Below are 23,505 nucleotides of genomic sequence, written 5' to 3' on the forward strand. Positions count from 1 at the left end.
AGAGCAAACAATTAAATCAGACTTAGAAAATGGATCACCAGAATCTTTTTCTCTCTTGCCTCTGAGGGCTTCCGTAACTTTCTCATGTACCAGATAAAAGAAACTCTCAGTCTGTGATCCACATGCTCAAAGCCCCGACTGTACTCTCTGTTACAGGGTTGTAGGCTCACATATATAATCAATGGCCTTTGAACGAAAGTCTTTATGAGCTAATGGATGGTATCGAGAAACGTATCGCTACATCACTTTCTCCACATTTGCCTTCTCCTATTTTTGTGCTTGTTTTTTTCACTCGCAGCGCTCTGCTATCTCCCCCTGTCATTTTGTGCCTCACCTGTGAATAATTCATGAGGAGCAGCACATACGATTACACTGGTTAAAAAGTAATGAGGCGCTGCCATAATAAAAGGTTGTCTTGCATTGTTTTACCAAGTGTCTCTCACACACCTATGTCGTCGCTGGCCCCGAGTTCACATGAAAGCACATCCTTGTCGCTCCTGACAGGGCGCAGCGTTAAGAGAGAGAAAACAAGAAAACAAAACCACGGCCTGTGGAGCAGGTGGTTAGAAAACAGGCACCACAGAAGCCCCCCCACCTCCCCACCAGCACAGCGGCGTGATCTAGCCCAGGCTATGAGCTGTCACTTGGGGCTTTTCATGTCTGAGCTTGGGAAAGATCAGTAGACTCCCCGTCTGAGCTCGGAGCCCTTTGATAATCGATGGAGCTTACAGTGGTGCTTTGTAACGACAGCGACCGTTCACGGCCCAATCAACTGCACCGCTGTCCTCTCTTGTTTGTTCCCAGGATTGTGCAGGCTATTTCCTGTTTGACTTAAAATGAGGCCTTGTGTTTTATGAGCATGTCAGTGTTGACAGCGAGGAGATACGTTGGTATAACAGAGCTCCTCCTTTTCGAATTTCAGTACAATATCGACACAGCTCAGCATTGTTTACTGTGTAGTTGGAGCAGATGTACAAGGCTGACACAGTTTTTACATAACCTGTACTTACACTCTGTGACACACTTTGACTTTGGTAGCAGTAAATCAACTTCTTTATTACACAAAGAAGCGATAATGTGCCATTAGTCATTAGCCATCCTCTGTCATGTGTCAGATACTTCAGCATTACAAGTGATCATGTGGTAAGAAAAATGCGACATAAGTTGTACTGATCGATCTTAAAGCGATGCTGCGCCCAAAATGCACACTAAATTAGATAATTTAATTAATTCAAGGTCAGTTTTAGGTCATTAAAGCAACACTCAAGCCCAAAAGGTATCAAACATTGTCCCTTTGCAGCAGTGCTTGAAGTGGAAAAAAATAAGTGCCCCTTATTCACATGTTGGTGTGTGTATCGGCCGTTATCAGCAATCATTATTACGCTCTGAATTTCTGCAGTGAATAAAAGATACTAGGAGATATTGTGTTTGGGGGTCCTCCCCCAAGAAAATTTGAATTTTTTTTTACTTAAAAAAATATGCAATTTTACATCATTATTGTTATTATTATTATTATTATTATTATTATTATTATTATTATTATTATTAAATAACACCCAAAAAGCTTAAAGAGAAAACTTGCTACAGTTAAATAGCATTACATTTTGTACACATACAGTATCACAGCCTTCATCTGAACATTTTAATTCTTCTGGCAATGTTTGCCCTGTAAAATCATATTCTGTAAATCAAAAGAGCAGATTCAGAAAAGTTTAAAATAATATTTCAATAATTATAATTATTCACAAATATATTTTTTTTATGACAAACGGTTCACTAATTATTGTACAAAAAGGACATGAGCATTGTTTTTATGTTCATACGGCTCATGACTCTCGGCGCAAAAACGCTGGTGCTGCGCTGTATGATTATGAATCACCCAGAGAACCTGATATGGAGAAAAGAGTACCGGCAGCTGGTGAGAAGTGCCGGTAGAAAAAGTCATGGTATGCCAAAAAAGTAGAAGTGTCGGTACTGAGTACTGGTGAGTACCGACACGCTTCGAGCACTGCTCTGCACACTTGAAAGGTGGTGATCTCATTGACGGGATCAGCAGCTGGGCTGTGAATTTTCTCAAATTACACTCACATTTTCACTATAAGAAAACAATAAAAAATGTCCTCATAAACTTCTCAAACTACACCCGCACCACAATCCACTTTATCACGTTTTATCTCAGCTCAGTATGTTCCTAAACTAATTTTTACTTTCACCAAAATATGGCACAACTGTGTCACATTATTGTATTTAGCATATTTTGGGCATTCAGATGGGCAGCAGAGAGATGAATATATACCGCAGGCATTGTTTGAGAAGTTTCTATGGTGGTCTTGAAACCTTTTTCCACTGTGAAAATGGGAAACCATTACGATCTAATGTAAATCAATTGAAGTCAAGTAGACTGCTGTTCTCTAACAATGAGGAAACTTTTGACAGCCACTATTCAAGTCTACAGAGATATTGTTAATACATTTTTCATGGAGTATCTCTTTAATAACCTAAGAAGCCGTGGGTTAATGAGATTGACTAATTGGCCACGCCACCAGACAAGCTGTGCAGGAAACGGAAAATAAAAACACGATGATTTCAAAGATGTTGACGAAAAATGTGTCAAAGATGGCCCCCTCGTAATCTCAGGTATTCTCCACCTCCAATCTATTTCTGTCCCTCAAATACATTATTCAGTGGCTGTGAATCTAATTAAGTATTGAACATGCACAGATGGTGCTCTTGACCTCCTGTGAGTGCAGTGCGTTGTATGTATACGCTGCAACAACTGACACACACGTGTCCCTGATTGCATGTGAACATACAGTACATGGGTGTGTCAGCGTGTTACTGTTTCTGAATAGTGGCATTCACTCTGGATGGCAAGGACATACTATTGTGTACTGTGTGTAGTAGCATATTTATATTTATCTATGTGATTCAAGGCATGTAATCATTGGATGAATTATACTCTGACAGATGAAGAGAACCTGTTCATTTGCTGTCCCCCTCGGTTAAATAGACCTTGTTAATAAGCCATCATGCTGGCGACATTGTGACATTTCCACTGCCTGCTCGATGTCTCACTCTGAGAGTGTGTGTGTGCGTGTGTGTATGTGTGTCTTCCCCACTGCTTTACGGTACCCACTGAACAGGACAAACAGTACAATGTCACAAATAACGTGGGGAGAGCGAGAGGGAACCATACTAATGGATGAAAGGGAACAGATTGATTGAATAGGAGATATATAAAGAGCCCATGTAGTGGAGGCACACAGCGTTCACAGCGAGCTCACGCTCCCCAAGGTTGTTTTGATATTTCCGAGCCACTTCCTTCAATCCGGTTGCTTCTGTATAGTATAGCTATATGGATTTATAAGTACACTTTTATTGTGTTTGTGTGCATGCATCTCTGCATGCGTTTGTATACAGCATACAGAGTTCTTGAACACCCATTTTGAATGTTATCAGACGATTGAATGGGTGTTATCAATGGTTATCATTACCATTTTAATGCTTCAGATGGTCCAAACTGCAACTACAACGTTGTGAATTGAAACAAAACGACTTTAGGTTTAGCCAACAAAACTACTTGGTTAGGAAAAGATCATGGTTTGGGTTAAAATGAGTAGCTTACGTTTGTTACGTAACTTAGGTAGGCTACATTGCGTTAGTCAAGTGCGTAAGTTACGTAACAAAAGTAAGGTAAAATAAGTCATTGTTTTTGTATTCGTAGTGGTGATCAACCATGTGGATTGATGATAACCGCCTTCTGAACCTACTAGTAGGTGTAGCAGGCCCCTTCTAACCCATATATATGAGCTGATAACCATCGATAACGCCCGTTCAGATGTATTCTTGGTCATGTAATGTGTCCCCCCTCAATGTTCATATCTTTGTTCCTATCTTTCGCTTGTTCTCCTCTTCATTCATAGGTGTGTGTCACCGGCTGTGAGTGAACACTGGAGAGCTAGCTCAAAGTTCAGATCACAACTAGTTCACGTTCATAGTTCACAATTTAGAATTTTTAACTAATTTCACAGTCACAAAAAAATGAACTAGTTCACATTAATTTCTTTCGTTTTTTTAAACTGGTCGGATGCTATGGCGTTTAATTAATCTCAAAACCAGCATACATAAAAACAAGGCGCGTGAACGTGATACAAGCGCATAGAACGATTTCTGCGAGCCCAAATGCAGTCCCACGAGCACGTTGACTTTTGAGACTTTGGAGGCGGGGATGGAATAGACAGTGGCTGATGTCTCCACTCCTTTGATTGCACTAGCCATGTCGGTATCACTTTAAGATCGATCATTACAACTTATGTCATATTTAACTTACCACATGATCACGTGTAATGCTGAAGTATCTGACACATGACAGAGGATGGCTAGTGACTAATGGCACATTAACGCTTCTTTGTGTAATGAAGAGATTGATTTATTGCTACCAAAGTCAAAGTGTGTCACAGAGTGTAAGTGTTACACCAAAATCTGTGATCATCGGAATCTGTGACCGCAGAGAGCCAGCATCCACCGTACCTGTGCAATAAAGTAGGCAAATACGTGAGAGAAAACACACAAAACTAAATTGTTAAAAAACATAAATGTATTGTGACATTTTCAATTTAAAGTTATATATATTCACAAAACTCTAAAAGAAAAGTAAAAGATAGGTACAGTGGGGTCACATTTTCTGACGACAGCCGTCAGAAATGGTAACTTCATGTGTTGCTGACTCTCTGCGGTAACAGATTATGGTGTAACACCGGCGTGCTGGGTGTCGCGTAAAACACAGTACAAGTGCGTGAGCATTGTTAACTCTCACATGAGTTCATGTTCATTAGTTGCAAACGGACACAGTACATGAGCATGTTCAATGAATGCTCTCTTTTAATGAGTTCATGCACAACACTGTACTGGGAAAACTGGGCGCACACGTATCTGCATCCTTTATGTTACCTCTTTAAGAAAAAAAAAACATTTGAAAATGTATGAAGCTTTAATTTTCCCATGTTTAGGTAAAACTTTAAACACATTATCTAGTTTTTATGCTTGGAAATGTTTGGCCTTGTTCACATTATATGCAGGAAGGCAACATTTTCTGCCTGCCACCAGCTCCTACCTCTTTTATTGCCATCCATCACTCTCTCCCTGTCGGCCTCAGCCTCTACTCTTCTCATTTAATGTCTGCTATGTGCTGACCAGATCAATAGTCTAAGACAAACATGCACAGACATAAACACATAAACTCACATGCATACTGATGTACAGGCAGGGAAAAGAACAAACCACACGCACATTAAAGGGGAATATCTGGGCCCTTCAGCTATAATCACAGAGGCTCTTACTGTAGGGATAAGAAATGTTTTCCACTGATATCTGATACAATTACAGCACCTGAAAAATAGACAAGAGGAAAGACTGACTGGAATTGAGATTGAAAAGCAAAAAAAAAAACAGGTAGACTAAAAAGTATCAATGCAGCGAACCAGCTGCACAGATTCACACGGACGGCATCAGCCAGAGAGAGCAGGGCACGATTACCATCCTGTGAATGTGCATGACGGAGTGGTGAAATGAAATGACTTGTGTCAGGTCTGCGGGACCACTAGTGGCTGACGGCCTCATCACACAGAGCCCCGAGCGGCCCGCATGCAAACCACGCTCGCGTATAGGCTAAAAAAAACCCGATTATGACTTTTTAGCTTTTCAGATTTTCCCTGCCCCTCGCTCGGCAGCGGATGCGCCCAGTCACAGTTACTCAATCCCGGGCTCTGGACGATTAGGCACCATCTCACTCCAAGCATGACCGATTCTTTTGCTCCCCTCTCACACACTCGTCGCTCCCCAGCGAGGTCAGGGGACAGACGAGCCGAGGACTTCATTCCTTACGCTTCTGTCGTTTAAATCAGGTCGGATGAGTGTCATCCTCCCCTCCCCTTTAAGAGCATGGTAATCTGATTCTTTCTACTCATGCCTCTATCCGCTCTACTCTCCTCTGCCGCTAACTCTCTCGGTTTATCCCCCAACTCTGTCTCTATGTCTTCATCACGGTTGTGCTATGATTGAATTATGGCCTCTGGAGTGGCTCTATAGACCCCTGTGTGGCTGCTGTGCTGTCACCAACAGACCTACATCTCCACTCCATGCTGCCTCTCTCTCTCTCTCTCTCTCTGCCTTTACACTATATGCTCGCTCGCCCGATCCACCCCAGCGCTGCCCTGTCACCTCAGATCACAAGGGAAGAATGAGGAGAAGGACAAGGGGAAAGAAAACAAACACTGACCTCATGGCAGCTTCTTTGCCTGCAACATGTACAGTATGTGTGTGCGTAAATCTATGAGATGTGGCAGGAATGGAGAAGTGGTCTGGTCGTTGTTATCAGGAATGTAAAACAGCAGAGCAATGTTTTTTGAGGCTTTTACACCGTTTCTCAATGCTGACCTTTCTCTTTTTCTCTGTCTCATGTTCTTTCTCTGTCTCTTATCGTCCCTTAATTTGTGCAATGCCACCTAGCTTGACTCTGGCTCATATTTAAAGGGGACCCGATTATGCTTTTGTGCTTTTTCCCTTTCCTGGTACATATTTTTTTGTGACTGTAAAAGGTCTGCAAAGTTACAAAGTCCAGGCCAAACAGAGTTACTCTCCCCCACAGAAGCACTGCTCCTGAACTGCCTGAAATGCCTTGACTGAAGTCCTGCCTTTTCTTCTGTAACGTGGTGATGTCACCAAGTAACACATTTTGCCTAGCCGATAGTTTGACACGCTATCAAACATAGCTAGTTAAAGTTTGGTTCGGTTGACCAATCAGAGCAGACTAGGCTTTTTGGGGAGCAGGATCTCAAAGAGAGCGTTGCAGACTGAGGGTGAAAAGAGGTGCTGCAGCACAGCCGGTATGAGAAAAGTAAAGCGTGTCAGCGTATGTCAGCCTCCTGTTGCTCGCACTACGTAGATGCAAGCGAGCATCGGTCAAAACAGTGAGGCAACACACATGAAACTGAATGTGATTGACAGACATCATGTTGCTTTAACGTTAGCAACATTAGCCAGCTAAAACCACAGTAAGCAATGTAGAGTATATATTTCAAATGCTTGGCAGTAATGTTAGTTTACCCGTCCAATAGGAATTTTTCCAGCTCGGGGTCCGTTTTGATACCCAAACCCAAACGAAGGTCCCTCCATGAATCGAAGACCCCAATCGTCGGTCACGTTCTTGTTTTGCAAGACACGCTTCACTAGATATAACTATGTTTTTTATGCTTCCGTGGAGTTTGTATTGGAGTCTGAGTTGTTGGGGGCTGGTTGTTTGTTGGCGTTAGCGGACTCCATTTCTAACCAAACGTTAGCTATGGTTGCACACTGTTAGCCCTGTAGTGGAGCTGAAGAGAGTGAAGGCACTCTCAGGCATGCATGACGTCACATCCATCGGATTTACCCAGAAAAAATGGCCTTCACATTAAAACCAGTCTCCAGGCTCATAAAGGAAACCCAGAAAGTCGCGGAAAGTCTCATGTTCATAAAACACGTTTATACACGTAAAAACTTACATGCAGTCCCTTTAAAGCATGTAAACATGTTCTAGTAGAAACCCAAAATACAAGTTTGAACCTAAAAATAAGCCTAACAGGTCCTCTTTAAAGGATGCATAGCTGCAACAAGTTCTCAAAATCCGTCTAATTCTGTTCAATTAGATGGTCGGGATTAACAAACGGAGCATTTTACAGCCATCTGTTACCTTTGCTCAAACTCTAAAAAGTAGCTCTAATCTCTGTTATACTCTACATTGCTTGCATCTCTACATACATATTCCCTGTGATGCATATACAAAGCACAGACACAAAGAGATTCATATGCACAAATGCACATACAGACGTACGCAGCAGTGAATTGCGACGGAGAAGATATAGTGTGAGGGGGGCTGGGGAGGCAGAGGCTATCCAAACAGGCTGGTTAGAAGCATGTTGTCTTAATTAGGCCTGACAGCCTCCTCACAGAACATGAATAAAAAGCGTGGAGCCCCAAACCTGGACTCATGCATAATGGTTTAGTGCCAGGAAAAAGAAAAGTGTGGCTCACACTTCAGACACATGTAATTAATGCACAGATTAGGCATTGATAGTGCAGAGGGCTGAGAGAATGTGTGTGTATGCAAAAGAAGTAAAGACATGAGGGAGCCGATCGGGAATCTTTTTGTACATGAGAAGAGAAAAAAAATCCATTCTCTATTTATCTCTATTGATTATAAGCTCTGAAAGCAAAACACACATATAGTGTTCAACTCTTTTCAAAGCTTTCTAGAAAAGAAGCAACTTATTTTCTCTTTCTCTGTCTCTTGAATCGCAGGCCTTTGATTTTCATCGCACTTTATCAGGTTGACCAGAGGGTCCTTGTGTGACTTACCTTTACTACGCTTGCTTCCTCTCTCCCTCGCCGCTGTGGCTCTCAGAATAGTCATATGCTCGTTTCCAAGGCAACCAACCAGGACCTGTGTCCAGGGAGAGTTGACAGACGTTGAATGGGAGAACATGAAACAGTGGCTGCTCTCACAAAACGCCAATACCTTTTTATTAGACTGTTGCAACGTTAGTTAGAAGCTTGTGTGATATAAAGGGGCAAAAGTTATTCTAGAATTCAAACTTTTTTTTATTCAGGGTCTATCTTTATTAACAAGAAGTGCTTGGTGTAATATTTTCCCTGGCCAAATGAATGAAGCGAACTAGATCTTTCAGGATAAGCTGCAGCCCCCCCGGAGGACAAGAGAATTAATTTTCTTCTCCCCTGGGTCACTACACCAAGTAAGCCCCATTAATGTAAAGAGGGAAATTAGAGGCTTACAAGAAGTGAAAAAGAAAAACAAAACTCAGCGGGCCAGCACTAAGAGAGAACACTGCTATCAGTTGTCTAATTAATCTGTTGGCTCGGTGATGTCCGGGGAGCGGAGGAGCTGCAGCGACAACAAGAGACGAGAAGAACAATAGAAATCACAGTCTCACACTTCTTCACTGGGGTGTTGTATAATCCTGTTATTCTGAGCAACAAGAAGGGGGCAATTAATAGCAGGGCGCTCGGTGTAGAGCGCTTCAAGGGTCAGAGATTCTGAATTATTTTGTGTCCATTCCCACAACGGTGACAGTACACTTAAATCTACAGAGTAAAAATTGCCACTTAATATTACTAGGGTTGATGTAGATCTGACCACAGATAATTTTTTGGGCTTCCCCTCAATGAAATGCTGTTACTCTCCAATAGGGAGTGCTGTTTCCTGTCTTCTCTCGTGGGTGAACTATGTGATCAGTTAGAGAGAGAGAGAGGGAGCACTGGAGCTTAAGGCCTCAGGCCAAGTGACCGTCCCGAATTTATCCCAGCGTCCCAGCTGACGCAGCCCCCAAAAGACAACGTGAGTCATGCCTACATTTCTCTTCTTTTCTTCTACTCATCCCATTAAACTGGACATTATACAGGGAGAATAATGGTGGGAGTAGGCTGCTATGGTGTCGGTGCAGGGTTTAGTATTCGTCTAATGAGCACACCTCTTTTTAGTTTTCCTAAAATACAGGATACAGGGATGAGGAAGGGGCCTAGTCTCTCTTGGGACTGTGATGCTCGTTGATGTTGCTGTTATTGTGTTTTTTTTGTTTTATATATTAAGATGAATATTTATGTGTGTGATAAACATTATGTTCATTATTTTAGTTATTTAAGTTATATAAAGTGTTTACTTCTGACAACTCCTTTTCAAACATATAATATCTATTTTAGGGCTGTCAAAATTAACGTGATTCATTTCTAACTAATTTATTTAACGCGACTTGAGATTTTTAGGATGTAGCAGGCTCAGTTTTACAGCTAGAGTGAAGATACTGGTATCATATGAAACTAGAAAACCTAAGGAATCCATTAATACCATATCATACTAGTTTGTTTGTGATGGGGGCTAAATAAAGCTCCAAACGTACGCTACATTTTGGAAAGGAAAAACTGTCATTTTCAAAGGGGTCCCTTGACCTCTGACCTCATGCTATACGAATGAAAATGGGTTCTATGGGTACCCACGAGTCTCCTCTTTACAGAAATGCCCACTATAATAATCACATGCAGTTTTGGGTGAGTCATAGTTAAGTCAGCACACTGACACACTGACAGCTGTTGTTGCCTGTTGGGCTTCAGTTTTCCATGTTATGATTTGAGCATATTTTTTATGCTAAATGCAGTACCTGTGAGGGTTTCTGGACAATATTTGTCATTGTTTTGTGTTTTGTTAATTGATTTAAAATAATAAATATAAACATATATTTGCATAAAGCAAACATATTTGTCCACTCCCATGTTGATAAGAGTATTAAATAAAAATCTCCCTTTAAGGTATATTTTGAACAGATAAAAACAAATGTGCAATTAATTTGCAATTAAATATTTTAATCAATTGACAGCCCTAATTTATTTATTTATTTAGTGAGTTTATTTAGAAGTTGCTGTATATGTTTATGATTAATTTTATTGGCTATTCTTGTTCTATTTTCTTATTTGTTACATGTTTGAAATAAATTTAGATAATAATCTATCTAAAATGACTGCAGACAAAAATGGAAAGTTCCGTGTTGATTTGTTGCTGCCATGTTTAACTATTTAGATGTATAAAACGTAATGTGCTATAAAGGCCAAAACACAAACAGAGAAAGTGTCATGCAAATCTAAAGAAAGTGACAACGTGGCGTTATAGTGTTATCAGGGCAGCATTACTCACTGTGAATTTAGGCGTTGGCTGAATTCTAATCTGTGGAGCATCTTCCTGTTTTAAAGATAAAAATGACATTAAGATCATGTTAAGGACACAACCAGGGAAACCCAGAAGATCTACACAGTGAGGTCAAACCAGGAGCAATTTAGTCTGAGATTAATGAAAAAGAGGGGGGCAGGGGACGCTGCTGGCGGCTCATTTGCTCTGCTGTTGTTGAACGACGGCTGATAGCTGATATCCAATCAGATTCAATTTGCAGGGGATGTTTTCATTATGCCTGGAACATCAGTCAATATGTCTGGCCCGGCTCCGGCTCAGGGAGATGAGACGTTTGGTGCAGACCCAGGTTCAGCTTTCACTACTCCAAACCCAGAATTCTTTAACCTACAGACGATCCACAGGTCTGACAAGGAGTCAGAGCAAACACACACACAGACAGAGATCATCTTACAGATCTTTAAAGAACACTTTACCCCAGTTTATGAGCATAGTTATAGTTACTGAAGCAATTATATCTGAAAATAATAATAAAAAAATCTTATCATCACACCAATTAATTGGACTCAGTTGTACTTGATTGCCAAGTTATATTTACTTGTACTTGAACAAATGATACGATGTAGCCAGTGTGGAGTGAAAAGGGCAAAATTCTCCTCTAATTTTTCTTTCACTGAAGCTTATTCACTGTGAAATTCGTCTTGAGGCACGAGAGCCTGCAATGGACAGACATATAAAGCCTTTCTTTTGACAATCTGGTCCCTGGTTTTCTTCTTTTCATCCAATTTAAAAAGCAAAAAAAGTCTCTCTCTCTCTCTACCTGTCCATCAATAAATAAAAACCAAATAGAAAAGATCAAAATTGTGAGCGAGGAAAAAGAAGCCGCTCTAAAAAGGTGTTGTGTTCTCACTACCGTTCTTGTACGATAGATTAGGGAGTCAGAGTCCTTCAGTTTTCTTAGAGTAACCCTGCGTTTCCCTGTGATGAAGTCTTAAAGATCTGAAGAGCATCAAGAGACATATCTAAGAGAAGTGCCTTCAGTTTTTATTCATGTTCCTTCCCCTTTCTTTTTCAAGTGATCTGCAGCTTCAGAGAGAGGAGGGTGACGGAGAGAGAGAGAAAGAGGGAGAGGGAGAAAGAGAAAATGTTTTCCAATAGAAATGAGGCGAGTCGGAGTAGACTCTTCAGTCGGGCTGAGGCTGTCACCGCTCAGTTCAAAACATTCTGCCACGCAAAACAGCCAAAAGCCCCCAAAACCTGCTATATGACTTCACTTTGAACATCGGGGAAACTCATTCACAAGCAGGTCAGACCCCTTTAAAAAACTTTGAGAATTTTTTTGAAATCGCGTTCAAAGAGCCCGTTAAGGGACGTTCAATTTCTCTGCAGTTTTTTTTTATTTATTGGTCCAGAATTTTGTTTGCGGTTTTATTTTTTCTTTGTCAATGAAGATCATTGTCTCACTTTTTGGCAAGCAGCGAGGAGTGAATTTGTCATAACCGCACTGCAAACACACACACACACACATGGTTCTCATATTCGGGAGGACAGCTGCAGGGGTGTGGAAGCCTTGGGAAAATGGATCATGGAATCAGGCCAATCAACTTCCTCTGTAGCCAGCACCTGTTTGTCTGTATCTGCTGCTGACAATTTCACAATACGGAGTGATTATGAAAATACACATAGATTAATACACACATTCTGTAAGTAAATGCAGTAGATTATTGTCACAAATGTGCCTTTTTTTTCATATTTCTTTTTAAATTTAAGTTATGCAGTACAGTAAGCATGTATGATTTTCTGCTTGCATGTTTGTCGCTGAGGTTTATTCAACAGAGATTATGCAAATTTGAGTCTATTACACATCCTGCCCTAATTCACTAAACCCTGTTATAATTAAGACACACATCCACCGTGGAGAACCCCCCCCCCCCCACACACACACACACACACACAATAATAAAGTGTTACCTTGAAATATTTCCCTCGACCAAAAACAGAGACGTAGAGATGCTGACAGCTAATACGCCTTGATGTTTTTGTCACTCAAAAAACAGGAGGGCTGTGTTTGTGTGTGTGTGCATGTGTGTTAATGTGTGTCATGAGAGAGGCTGTGCACGTGTGTGCATGTGTGTGCGAGCCGAGGGGTGGGGGGGGGTAGACGATCTTCTCTGAAGCGGCCCAGGCAGGCATCAGCACTCAATCATCCCAGATCTGCCAGACGACACCAGCAGAGAAAACACATTACCCGTGTCGTGTCGCCTCGTCTTCTTCTGTTGTCTTCTCTTTATTATATTTAGGGCTGCCTTGCCTCAGGGTCAGGTGACAATCTGCATTCTCTTTCTACAAGTTTTCTCAAAACTGTCTGGAGTTTTTTTTTATTTGTATTTTTTGTATTTCATTTTTCAACGTTTTTTTTTTTCTACCTCTCTGTTAAAGGGGAGCTGTTGATGGTTTTTAATCCCTACATGAGTCCCTTTGCAGATGACTCTGCTGGCATGGTGTCAGAGAGAAACTAACAGAAAGCAGCGCTACGCATTAGACAAAAGATGAATACCCTCAGAAGGGAGGGAGGGAATAGAGAGGAGAGGCAAAGAGACCATTTGAAGTGTCTGTCTAAGTTTTAGTAAAAAATGAGTTCTTTATGACGGCATATAAATATATAAATGAATCACTTAAAGACATTATCAGGCACTTTCATTCCCCCAGCCTTTTGTGTGCTGGTTGAGGTGGGAAACAGAAGGGAAGTAAACACATCTGCATATCTGAGTCATTGGTTCCAAGGGAGCTGTTATGGGCTGTCTCTGCAAATCTCTTCTCTGTGTTGCTTACAGCCCACCAGCAACAAAATCAACCCCCTACACCGCTGATGCCGGGTCAGATATTTCAACAGTCTTCTTACTGATGTGGTTACATTTGAGGGTGGCAAATCTGATTTCAGATTTCAAAACGGATGTGCAGCGTTTTAGTTTATCTTTTCTCAGGTTTGAACATGTGCCCGCGGTCGACAGCGGAGGAAGGCGCGGTGTGTGTCGCTGCTGTTTAGTGTCCAATTGACGGTAAGTTGGCACAGTTGGTGTAAAAGAGTGGGCCAAGACCGGTCAGGCCCTCTGTCTCCACGGTAGCCATCACCTGGACAACCATGCGTGCCAAGCCCGTGGCCACATCTGAGGAATCAGAGAAACGGCGTCAACTGGCAGCGAGTACGAGGTCAGGGATGTTTTCTCTCTCCACCTGTTTCATAGCATGCTCATATATGCAAGCCGCTCACACAAATATGATAACGTTTAAGATCAGCAGCGTACCATGGTTGGGATTGGCCCCGGTGCAGATTTTTATGGGGGCCTTCACCCCCAAAATTAAGTGTACGCTCGTGCACACGTACACAACCACTCCAGACAATTGCTATGTCACCATGCAAATCCCATCCTGCAAACCAGCCTCTGATCAGCACCACGGACAGCAGTCGGAGTTCCAAATTAAATAAATATATATAAAATATATTCTATGACTCAAAACCGTAAGCGTTTTAGCTGCAGCGGTTGCACCGCTGATATTTACGCCATTGATTAAAATTACAGCCGTGAATGGTTTAAAACAAAAAAAAACGCTGTGGTAGCAACCTGTCAATCACAAGGTAGCCACGCCCTAAAGCATACCCTGCTTTATGGGCTAAATGGGACCATAATTTACTAAATGAACATCATGCTGTATTGAAGACTTGAAACTAGCAATTGAGACTATAAATTCATGTTTATAATGTTTACTAGGGTAATACATCAAGTAAGAAGTAGGATCATTTTCTCATAGACTTCTATACAATCAGACTTCTTTTTGCAACGAGAGGAGTCGCCCCCTGCTGGCTGTTATAAAGAATGCAAGTTTAAGGCACTTCAATATTGGCTTCACTTTTCAGATCCGGAGGTTGCTCCTTGGTGCCTACATACATGTATCGGTACACACTGTACTGTAATTGGGAAGTATTACGCCGTACGTTGCGGGCCGTAATCTAAAATATTACTGCAAATACAGCTTATATGTAGTAAAACACAAAAAGGTAGAAAAACAACTCTCTGATTGACTAATTCCATCACTGTTCATAACAAGATGTCAGAGGAAGTCATGGCCAAATGAAGCACTTTGTACTCCTTTATGTGTGTTTTCTATGTCCATGTCTGGATTTCTTCTAACCTTGAGATCCCATATCTCCTGTTCATTGTGTGTACGTATGTGTGTGTATGTGTGTGTGCGTGTGTGTGTGTGTGTGTGTGTGTATTTATTCCTTCTGGTCAGTGGGAGGACTCTTTCAGTATGGCTGTCACCCTCAGGACCAGGCTCATACAACAGGAATAATGAGCAACTATTCTGCTCTGTCGCAGCAAACCAAACAAGGTTTACAAAGAAGAGGGACTCCAGGGGTCAAGGCTGAGCGTTGGCTCTCTCTCCCTGTCTCACATAAGCCACACACACACACACACACACACACACACACACATTTCTTTATGACTTCCACTTTCTTGCGTATGTCCCCAGTGTGTAGGGGTCACCATGGTAACCTTGTTCTTCTGCAGCAAATGGCTGGGATGTTGTGATGGGGTCTCGACCAAAGTTTATTGATCGACAAGATTTGGTGCCTGTTTCAAAGAGAAATCTCGTTCTGCGTTGTTGAGAGTTGCGATCGATGAGAGAAGAAATCCCTGGAAACCTACTTGATGAATTTATACTCTTGAGATATTCACAGTTTATGGGCTGCGTTTGTGTTATTTCGAGCCTGTTGCATGTTCCAGTAGAGTCTATTTGGTTATGCTTTAGTATACTGTGTGTGTGCGCGTGTGTGTATGTGTGTGTTCCATGGGTACTTCCTGTGGTTATGTCTATGCAGCAGAGATGATTCATGACTTTCACAGTGTTGTTTCGAGAGAGAGAATTCACACTATAAATTTGTCTCTTTCCAATGCGCACACATACACACACACAAACACACACACATACATACACACATATACTCTTTGGCGCTGTGTTCCAACTCCCACACAAATAGACAAAAATGAGTGCATCTTCATTTATGCTTTTTGGGGTAACTGACACAAATGAACCAAATATATCTTCAACATGCACTCGTTTCTCACTTCCTCTGACTAGCAGCTCCTGATTGTGGTTATAAATATCATAATCACATAACACTAGGCAAGATTTACTCAGTGGTGTCTTATAAATTCATTCACATAAATAAGCAGTTTATATAACAGATTACTTTCAGAAATCTGTCTCTTAATTCGATGCTCCGCTGTGCTTTATCAGGAAACGCTGCAGCACATTTGTGACTGAAGTACAAAGGATAAAGTCGTTTTTTTTCTGTGTTCTGCTGTGCAGCGTGTGCTTAGCGGAGGTCACAGCAAACAATAGCCCACAGGAAGTGAGAGCAGCTACAAAAGCACGAGAGCTTGAGAATATAAAAGAGGAAAAAAAAAAAGATCTATATGTGTGTGTGTGTAGGCTTGCTGGAATCGATTTGGGTGTCAAACATTTTGTGCAACAAAGCACAGAAATACATCCACAGTTAGTCAAAACAGCGGCAGTAATAATAGCAGCAGCATTCAGACTGTTGCTCACCTTATCACCACCGCCTATCGTGTTATCTTAAAGGGGAAAGTCCGCACACAGGAAACCTTACAGTTCACTTACAGTATCCAATTACAGTTCAGTCAACAATTTTTCCTTTTTCAAATGAAGCCACAACTTCCTCATTGCTGATTTTCCACGCCTCTCTGTTGCTCTCTCTCTTTTTTCCGAACGTTGCGTCACTGGGTTGCGGTTTTCTCACTACTCACAGCGCACAGGAAGTGTGTTGTGGCAAAACAGGTCCCTGTCACTGTTTCCACTCCTCACTGAGGACCACAGAGCTAAATTTAACACCAATAACAAGATCACAGGTGCCCAAAATACTCACTTCCACATACATAGGGGTTGAATTTAACTACTCGGAGCTATTTATACTTAACCATGTTAATATACTTATGTCTGGGTTGAGGTTAAGTTTACTGTGTGACGCAGTCGGCCACAAAGGAAACAGACCAAGCCAATTAGCGAGCCTTGGGGTTAAAGAGGAGCTAGTAAAGTCAGGACAGTTAGCGCTGAAGCTTAACAGCTAACATGATGATCACATGAATGAAGTCTGGTCAGAAAATAGACTGATCAGCACCAACGTGTGCCAATCTGACATCTGGCAGAGTGCCAGTGCTATAGTTTTGACGCAGATGTGGTCGTCATTGATCAGTTTATTGGATTAGTCCTTTATTTACTTCAGCTAAAATTACTGATGTCTGTGTGTATCACAGAAAATACTTCTTATAATCATTAAAGAGTTCAGGTCAGTCGTCTCCACCAGTAGTCAAATTTGAGGAACTGAAAAGTCTGACACCTCAAAACCTGTTAGATCACATGTCGGTGTAAGAATAGCATATAATCGGTTATGTTAATTGCGTGAGGTTCATGAGCTTCACACCACAGAAAAAAGGAAGGGGGAAAAAGATGCATGCTATTAGTAGGCTATGAATGGAAAATGCAAAAATGAAAGAGAAGGAGCGGAAAAATAAATAATATCCAACAAGCGAGAAAAAATGTGAAAAAGACCACGTATCAATCACATCGAGAGAAGACATGACTGAAGCCGTGTGACATTGTTGAACGCCTTCAGATCATGTCCGGGAATCTGTCTGTAAAGGACCGGCAGTATCAATATCAGCCCCTTTTATCTGGAGCAGCTCCTCTCTGCGCTCCGTCTTTTTGTGGAGGGTATTGTGAGGCCTAGACTGAACCCACCTCTGTGAGCTCCCAGCATATGCTCAGTATCAGCGCAGTGGAGATGATGAGGGGGGTTGAGAAAGAGGCCAGTGGACTTGGACCGCAGCCAGGGGCCAGAGTGGGTTTAACTCTGGCTAAAGTTACGCACTGCTCGCTGTGACTGGCTCTGCTAACTCAGCCTGGCTGGGAGCAGAAGCAAATAGCGGGACAATTACCCCGGGCACTGCCGAGTCACGTCGGCCAAAGTCTGGTCTGAGGCCATGTGGGTGTAAGTTCAGCCACACACATACACATTTGCTGATAGGCACAAATCTGAGAATCTGTTTTAACCCCTTAAACTTTTCCCTCTTTGTTTCCCCTTAAGTTACTTTAAGATTGAAAAGAAATCATCATATTCCACACTGTCTGACATTATCACACATATACATTTTATATTCTGTATCAGCATTTTTTAGCTTTCCATTGAAGCGATATGATGTTTACAATTAATTAGAATGAAAAATTAAAATCCATTTTTTTTTCTGGCTGCACCATAATATCAAATGGAAGATTTTCTACGTACTGTATATTGCACATCATTTTATACATATTTTCCCCAAATTCAGCCTAACATTTCTGGTATCTTTGCAATCTCCATTGGAATTTGAAAAAAAGTTCTGTGGGTTTGAGATATATATGTATATATTAAGGCTGTCAATCGATTAAAATATCTAATCGTGATTAATCGCATGATTGTCCATAGTTAATCACGATTAAATTAATTAGTCACACATTTTTTATCTGTTCAAAATGTACCTTAAAAGGAGATTTGTCAAGTATTTAATACTCAATATCAATATGGGAGTGAGCAAATATGAAATGCTTTATGCAAATGTATGTATATATTTATTATTGGAAATCAATTAACTACACAAAACAATGACAAATATTGTCCAGAAACCCTCACAGGTACTGCATTTAGCATAAAACAATATGCTCAAATCATAACATGGCAAACTGCAGCCCAACAAGCAACAACAGCTGTCAGTGTGTCAGTGTGCTGACTTGACTATGACTTGCCCCAAACTGCATGTGATTATCATAAAGTGGGCATGTCTGTAAAGGGGAGACTCGTGGGTACCCATAGAACCCATTTTCATTCACATATCTTGAGGTCAGAGGTCAAGGGACCCCTTTGAAAATGGCCTTGACAGGTTTTCCTCGCCAAAATTTAGCGCAGATTTGGAGTGTTATTTAGCCTCCTCCGCAACAAGCTAGTATGACATGGTTACCAATGGATATCTTAAGTTTTCCAGTATCACTCTATCGCTTTAAAACTGAAGGAAGTAAGATCGATTGCATTAATGGGTTAAAGAAATTAGTGGCGTTAAATCAAATTTGCGTTAACGCGTTATTATCGCATTAATAATGTTTGGCTACACAACATACATTAGAAGTTAAGCTTCAATTAACCAGGAACATACATTCATGACATACAGTGCCTTCAGAAAGTATTCAGACCCCTTCACTTTTTTCACATTTTGTTATGTTGCAGCCTTATGCTAAAATCAATAAAATTACTTTTTTCCCTCATCAATCTACACTCAATACACCATAATGACAAAGTGGAAACAGAATTTCAGAAATGTTTGCAAATTTTTTAAAAAGGAAAAACTGAAATATCACATTTACTTAAGTATTCAGACCCTTCACTCAGTACTTAGTTGAAGCTCCTTTGGCAGCGATTACAGCATCGAGTCTTCTTGGGTATGACGCGACAAGCTTTGCACACCTTGATTTGGGGAGTTTCTGCCATTCTTCTCTGCAGATCCTCTCAAGCTCTGTCAGATTGGATGGGGACCGTCGGTGGACAGACATTTTCAGGTCTCTCCAGATATGTTCGATCGGGTTCAAGTCAGGGCTCTGGCTGGGCCACTCAAGGACATTCACAGAGTTGTCCCTAAGCCACTCCTTTGTTATCTTGGCTGTGTGCTTAGGTTCATTGTCCTGTTGCAAGGTGAACCTTCGGCCCAGTCTGAGGTCCTGAGCGCTCTGGACCAGGTTTTCATTAAGAATATCTCTGTACTTTGCTCCGTTTAGCTTTTCCTCAACCCTGACCAGTCGCCCAGTCCCTGCCGCTGAAAAACACCCCCAAAGCATGATGCTGCCACCACCATGCTTCACCGTTGGGATGGTATTGGGCAGGATTGCTGGATTCCTCCAGACATAACGCTTAGAATTGAGGCCAAACAGCTCAATCTTGGTTTCATCAGACCAGAGAATCTTGTTTGTCACAGTCTGAGTGTCCTTTAGGTGCTTTTTTGCAAACTCCAAGTGGGCTTTCATGTCCGTCTGGCCACTCTGCCATAAAGCCCAGATGGGTGAAGTGTTGCAGTGATGTTTGTCCTACTGGAAGTTTCTCCCATCTCCACACAGGATCTCTGGAGCTCAGTCAGAGTGATCATCGGGTTCTTGGTCACCTCTCTTACCAAGGCCCTTCTCCCCCGATGCTCAGTTTGGCCGGGCGGCCAGCTCTAGTGAGAGTCCTGGTTGTTCCAAACTTCATCCATTTAAGAATTATGGAGGCCACTGTGCTCTTGGGGACCTTCAATGCTGCAGAATTTTTTTGTAGCCTTCCCCAGATCTGTGCCTCGACACAATCCTGTCTCTGAGCTCTGCAGGCAGTTCCATCGACCTCATGGTTCGGTTTTTGCTCTGATATGCGTTGTCAGCTGCAAGACCTTATGTAGACAGGTGTGTGCCTTTCCAAATCATGTCCAATCAATTGAATTTACCACAGGTGGACTCCAGTCAAGGTGGAGAAACATCTCAAAGATGATCGAGGGAAATGGGAGGCACCTGAGCTAAATTTAAAGTGTCATAGTAAAGGGTCTGAATACTTAAGTAAATGTGATATTTCAGTTTTTCCTTTTTAATAAATTTGCAAAAGTTTCTAAAATTCTGTTTCCACTTTGTCATTATGGTGTATTGAGTGTAGATTGATGAGGGAAAAAAATAATTTTATCGATTTTAGCATAAGGCTGCAACATAACAAAATGTGAAAAAAGTGAAGGGGTCTGAATACTTTCTGAAGGCACTGTATACACTTTACTTTAGCATCCCTTAGAGGAATGATTGTCTCTAACTTCAGTGACAGGCCAGCGCGTGTCATTGTGATTTAAGGGGTTAAATAAAAGATGAACATGTAATCAGAGGCAGCAAAGCATCAGTCTCTTAGTTTCTATTTCATTGTGTTTCTTTTTTTCTCTGTTACTTCCTCCCTCCTACTCATTCCCTCTCATTTATTCCCGGCTCTATGTCTCCATCCCTAACTGTCCTTCTGCTGGAGTGGGTCTATAGATGTAAGGTAGATGTGGTGGGGCTTTGGAGAAAGCAGATTAGGTCTTTTTGTCACTGGTAGAAAATGAGCCGACGGGCCTGCTATAAATAGGCAGATTTAGTCCACCCCACTACTCAGAGCTCGGCAGGAGATCAGACTCGCGAGTTCAACTCTAAGGCCAGGGTCAGTGTGTTACTATGGCGACACGGCCACGGCAGTGTGTGTGTCAGGGGGGTGTACAAGAGATGTGTGTGTGTGCCCCCACCTCCCTGTTCTCTGGGTCTCCAGCAACAGCAGCAGCAGCAGCAGCAGCAGCAGCAGCCAGTCTCCCAGCCCCTGTTGAGAGAGAGCATGTTGGGTAACAGCAGTCTGGAGTTCCCCTGGACTCGCTCCAGACCTCCTCTCCCTTCCCTCCTGCCTCTCTCCCACAGTCCTCCCCTCCTCCTCCTCCTCCTCCTCCCCCTGCTTCCCCTTCTCCCTGCTGGCTCTTTCACCGAGGAGCGATATGGGTTCATGCATGTGTGTGTGGACATGCTTGGCTATTCCCAACAGCCCATACAGCACAACTGCTGGTTTATTTGTCCTGTTCACAGCGGGTCGTCTCCTTTTGACATTTTCAGTGTTTTCAACGCCGCCCTTCCTCTCAACACTGCTGCTGGACCATCTTTCCATTAACCCCTGTAGTAGGCTCAGTCTCCCTATTAAACCATTACGTGAAACTGATCTGGAGTCAGTGTGAGCTTCTCGACACATCTGCTCTGACTCATTTTCTCTAGTTCCTCATTGTGAAAATGAGAAACGAAGCCTGGTTTCAAAACAATTTGTGCCTATTTGTGGCTCAGGCCAAGCCCAGTCAGAATACCATCATCAACACCATCGTCATCATCATCATCATAGCAACAAATGTTGGTTGATGAAACACGTCAGCTCAAAGTGTGTATCTCATGGGGGGATGCATGATAAGGTGGGCAGACTCTTTCAGAAATCCCTTCAAAGAGATTTACAGTAACTTCAATGATTCAGGTACTGAGAAGGAAGTTACCTATTTCTTGTATGGATGATTCAGTTCAACTCTGAGTATGTAACATTTATAATCAGATCAGGGTTTTGTTTGTTTTTTGCTGATTTTTCACTCTAAAATGCTGAAGCAGGAACCCTCTCTAACCGCCAGATCCCAAACACTGAAAAGTCAGAGACGTTTTGACGTCAGGTGTTGGGAAAAAATAGGCGTACAAACGTGAAAGATGTCAACAAGGCAGCACAATTACCGCGAGGGCTTGTTTTAGCATGTTTACCTGCACCCACTCCATTCAGCGTTTGGCCTCCGAGCCAGAGGAACAAGCTGCCGCACGCTTCTGCCACAAAAGCACACAACAGTAACTCACCCTGCCTTGCACCCGGCGCTGACAAAGCACAGCGTCACAGTTTCCGAAACCTCTCCTTCCACTTTTGCATCACCTTGCATGCACAAAAAACAGAAACGTAAGTGTAGCGGTGTGAACTGGCAGTTCACACACACACACACCGGATCTTTGAAAGAAGATTGAGTTTTATGGTTACAGTAGATTAAAGCACTGTAACCAACACAGATATTCTCTCTTTTATTTGCCTTTTCATTCATTCCAGTTATTGAAATTAACAGGAATGAAATACAACCGAATTCAAGCTATTTAGAAGTTACACAACGTGCAGACATAAGAATTAACTGAGCAACTGCTGACATCGGCAAAGTCTCGCCCAAAAATATTTATGTACGAGTGTAAAGTTTCCAAAAAAAAACTTTATATGTGGTGATTCAAGACGGCCATCCGAGGGTAAAGCAGGAGATGAAGACAGTGTGTTTGTAGCCCCTCTGATTAAGTAGATAAGTGACTTAAATTGGATCAGTTTATTTGTCTGGCTGGCCTTAAACAAGACCACAGAGTCTGGGACGTCTGAGCCACAGCCACTGAATGAAAACGAAACACAGACGGCTTCCTCTTTCCACCCGTCAGCCGCGCTCCTCTCCTTCTTCTCACTCTGTCTCTTTTTCTCCCTTTCACTCTATCGTTTTCTCCGACTCAGCCCAGTGATATCACGGAGCAACGGATGTGATGTCACTTCCTGTTTGGTTTGCAGTCGACTACAGAAGCAGCAGCTTGCTGACAGCTGTGAGCAGAGCTGGAAACATGCAAATAAACGGGGTCAAAGGTCAGAGCTTGCTGATTGTAACTGTTTGTAAGCCCCCGCAGCTGCTTTTTAAAGCCACATTAGAGCCACTGAAATGTTTTATCTCTGTTGTTTGGTGTGTAGCTCACCTTAAGCTTGTTTTCTGTAAGTGCACAGCTCTTATAAAGCAACTTCTCCAACAATACAGGTGCACTGAAGTTGAACTTTTTGCATAACACAACGAGCTGGAGGACAATACTCTTATTTACTATAAATATATATATATATATATATATATACAGTATAGTCTGATATATGTATATCCTGTATTATCTATTCTGCCAAAAAGAACAGCAGTAAGAAAGCTGCAACTCCTTTTCCTCATCATGTGTCGCTAGTTGAGAGTCTCCTGGTGACAGACAGGCTGTGACACCCAGCCCTGGTAATAGAAGGCAATTATAAGCCCTGGCGAGAGCTGTGGCAATGGGGAAAACTTTTATACAGCCCC

The 23,505-nt window shown here is 42.1% G+C and overlaps 1 long non-coding RNA gene across 1 annotated transcript; it reads right to left on the reverse strand.

Annotated features, from left to right (window-relative positions):
* Positions 1-1,315: 1,315 nt before the first annotated feature.
* On the reverse strand, positions 1,316-23,245 carry LOC119493959. Its single transcript, XR_005208061.1, has 3 exons — positions 23,235-23,245; positions 5,328-5,334; positions 1,316-1,412 (listed from the first exon to the last, which is right to left on the reverse strand). It is a non-coding gene; the product is annotated as an uncharacterized LOC119493959 (long non-coding RNA).
* Positions 23,246-23,505: the final 260 nt, after the last annotated feature.

Source organism: Sebastes umbrosus, chromosome 9 (assembly GCF_015220745.1).
Source record: "Sebastes umbrosus isolate fSebUmb1 chromosome 9, fSebUmb1.pri, whole genome shotgun sequence".
In the NCBI taxonomy this organism is placed as follows: Eukaryota; Metazoa; Chordata; class Actinopteri; order Perciformes; family Sebastidae; genus Sebastes; species Sebastes umbrosus.